The sequence below is a fragment of the Eptesicus fuscus genome, chromosome 11 (assembly GCF_027574615.1).
Source record: "Eptesicus fuscus isolate TK198812 chromosome 11, DD_ASM_mEF_20220401, whole genome shotgun sequence".
NCBI lineage: Eukaryota > Metazoa > Chordata > Mammalia > Chiroptera > Vespertilionidae > Eptesicus > Eptesicus fuscus.
In genome coordinates, this window is record NC_072483.1 from 45,880,226 (window position 1) to 45,884,044 (window position 3,819).

A 3,819-nucleotide genomic window follows, 5' to 3' on the forward strand; every position below is an offset into this window, starting at 1 on the left:
GGCTAACGTTGGTTGCCAAAGATCCATTTATCTTCTCTCACACTCACTGAGTCCCCAGTCTCTAAAATTATGCTAAAAAAAAAAAAAAAATTCTGACCACTCAGGAATAATTCCAACATTCAAATATTACTCATTTTTGGGTAACCAAAAAGTGAATCTGCAAAGATAAATGATTCACTTTTGCTTCTGTGACAAAGAGACTAAGGAATTCACTTGGAAAAGATATATTTAGGAAGTGTAATTTATGCAACTTATGGTCAATAGGTCTTTTAATAAGCAATTGGCATATCTGAGTCTTTGACATGCTGTAAAAACTGACTCTGGAAGAAGAATCTGCTGGAATTGAATTCCTATTCAAATTTAGTTACTAGTTTGCACAACAAATTATTTCCTACTGGAATGAAAAATTACCGTTGATTTAAAGAATCTATTTTTCCCTCGACTGTCTACTATAGTAGTCTGAGAATGTAGCCATGACTATAATGATACTCTATTCCAGAATTCAAAGCTGTTGTACAGTCTATCCAAGTATCATGTAAATGAGGCTTCAGTAAAATACCTGCTACTGAAGGAGTCATACATCAGCCTGTGCCTCAGGAATGTAGCAACGGGGGTATGTGAGTCACAAATGCCGGAAAGTGCAGGCCGATGCCTGAGAAGTGCTGTCCGGTGGGCCTGATCATTAGAAAGAATTACATTCTGGAGGAAGGTAATAACACTGCATCACTGGCTCGGAGTCGGAGCCTGGACCGGGATTGATTAAATCTCTCATGCACACAATATGGCTCGGGGCAAACACATGAGAAACACAGAGGCATACATTATTTATTTCTGCTGTACTTAGCTCAGTGGGATCTGTGCCGTTTAAAAATTAACTACTTAGACACTGAGATGGGTAATTTGGAGTCAGTGAAGGGTTTATTAGACTGAGCACGTTCCCTGTCTTCACCAAAGAAGTGATAGGAATAAAGGGACTCAAGTCATAGCAAGACTGAGCCTAAGGGGGGGAAAGAATTTTCCTGAATGAACTATTGAGATATGAAAGCAACCCTTGGAGAATTTCTATAGTCTTCTTTCCTAAAATATTTCAAAAAACAAGGGACCCCTTTGTCTGGTAGGTGCCCTTAAATGCAGCTTCTTGGAAAATAGGGGCTGTTCTGCAACTGAAGCTGGGAGTTGGCCGTGTGTGGCTGTAAGTCTGGGATGTAGCTGTTTCTTTCCATCCATGGATGCTGGTACTGTGTAACCTGCCGCAGACTTTGCAATCAAGCAAACAGGGCTCAAAATGTATTTGCTGGACTAAATGAATAAATGTAGGAATAAATGAGGAAGTTAGTTATCTATTGTTATATATTAAAATATGATATATTTAGCAGTTTAAAAGAAAACACTTATTGTCTCACAGTGTCTGTGGGTCAGGAATTCGGGAGGGGCTTAACTAGGTGGTTCTCGCTCAAGTTCTCTCATGAGGTTGCATTCAAGAGGTTGGCCAGGTTGTGAAAGCAGAGATAAGCTGGGATTTCTCTACTGTAGGAGTCTGGGACCAGAAGGGAGATTATTAAAGAATAGGAGGCAAGCACAGTGAAGCAATAGGAGGTCCCAAATATAGGGGTACCTGGGATTAGGCCAGAGAAAACGGAACTATATAAGGATGAATAAGGAGGGGTCAGAATGTCAAAGTAGAATGAAAAGAAGCAAGAGGAGAGTCAAGAAGCAAATGGATAGTATAATAGACTCCCATTATCTGAGGGGGATATGTTCCAAGCCCCCAGTAGATGCCTGAAATTGTGGATAGTTCCAAACCCTATGTAGTTTTTCCTAAACATACATATGAAAAACTTTTAATCACTCTTACATTTGGGGACTATTTTTAAAAATATATTTTTATTGATTTCAGAGAGGAAAGGAGAGAGAGAGAGAGATAGAAACATCAATGATGAGAAAGAATCATTGATTAGCTGCCTCCTGCACACCCCCTACTGGGATCGAGCCTGCAACCCATGCATGTGCTCTGACCAGGAATCAAACCATGATCTCCTGGTTCATAGGTTGATGCTCAACCACTGAGCTACACCAGCTGGGCTGGGGACCATTTTTAAGTAAAATAAAGGTTACTTGAACACAAGCACTGGCATACCTGGACAGCAAGCAGATCTGATAACTGAGAGAACTGCTAAGTGACTAATAGGTAGGTAGGGAATACAGTGTGGATACACTGGACAAAGGGATGATTCATGTTCAGGGCGGGACACAGAGGGATGGTGTGAGATTTCATCATGCTACTCAGAACGGCATGCAATTTAGAACGTATGAATTGTTTACCAGTATTTCTGAAATTTTCCATTTAATATTTTCAACCCGTGGTTGACCATGGGTAACTGGAACCGTGGAAAGTGAAACCGCAGATAAGGGAGGGGCTCCTTTCCAGGCCTTGGAACAGAGAGGGCAGGAGGGCAGATCAGGTGGTGAGAAAAGAAACTTGGCTGGGAAGTGCCAACCAGAGCATCCTGATTTGGGCCTCTGTTGCTCCGTGCCTGTGCTTGCGCCACCCACGTAATAGGAAGGAGATAACAGAATAGATGGCGGAGTTTTAGGAGGAGATTTGAAGAGGAATATTTTTTACCCTGAACCTTCCCTCTGTAGGCAGTTGCCTACCCCCACCCTGTTTCTCTCTCTTTTTTTTTTAAATTTCTTTATTGATTAAGGTGTCACATATTTGTCCTCATCCCCCCATTCCTATCCCACACCCCTCCCCACGGATGCTCCACCCCCCTGTTATCCTTAACCATTGGTTAGGCTCGTATGCATGCACACAAGTCCTTTGGTTGATCTCTCCCCCCTCTCCCCACACTCCCCTATCCTCCCTCTGAGGCCCGACAGTCCGATCGATGCCTCCTTGTTTCTGGTTCTGTTCTTGTTCTTCAGTCTATGTTGTTCATCATTTCCCCTAAATGAGCGAGATCATGTGTCACTAGATATATACTTATAAGAACCGAATGTGAGACGAGCAATAATAGTTATGCTGACAGGTAAATGAATCAGTCTGTAGTGAGTTTTTTCTGGACCAACAGATCTTTTGAGACCCAATTTCAATGTCCACCAGTTCTTTATATGTACATGTCAGCACTGACTTTTCAGTTCTGGATGGTGAACAAATGGTGGTAATCCAGGTCCGACTCCCTCTGGTTTGGTCTCGCCCAGACCCAGGGGCGCGGCCTCACCTGGACTCAGGGACGCGCGGCCTCACCCGGACCCGGGACCCAGCCTCACCCGAACCCAGGGGCACGTGGCCTCACCCGAACCCAGGGGAACGCGGCCTCACCCGGACCCGGGACCCAGCTTCACCTGGACGCAGGGGCACGTGGCCTCACCCGGACCCAGGGGCGCACAGCCTCACCCGGGCCCGGGACCCAGCCTCACCCAGACCCAGGGGCGTGAGGCCTCACCCGGACCTGGGACCCAGCCTCACCTGGACCCAGGGGCATGCGGCCTCACCCGGATCCAGGGCCGCGTGGCCTCGCCCGGACCCAGGGGCGCGCGGCTTCACTCAGACCCGGGACTCAGCCTCACCTTGACGCGGGTCCCAGCCTCTCCCGGACCCAGGGGCGCGCGGCCTCACCCGGACCCGGGACCCAGCGGGGCTTCGTCTTCTTGATCCCAATTCCTGTTGGTCAATTCCCTCTCTGCAATTCCTTCGGCCATTTTCTCAAAGCTCCGGGGCGGCTGCCGTGGAATTCGTTGGGCAGCGGGCTCGGCGAAGCTCCGGTGCTCCCGGCGCGTGGCAGCGGGCTGGTCCGAGGTCATTGCTGCAGCACTTGG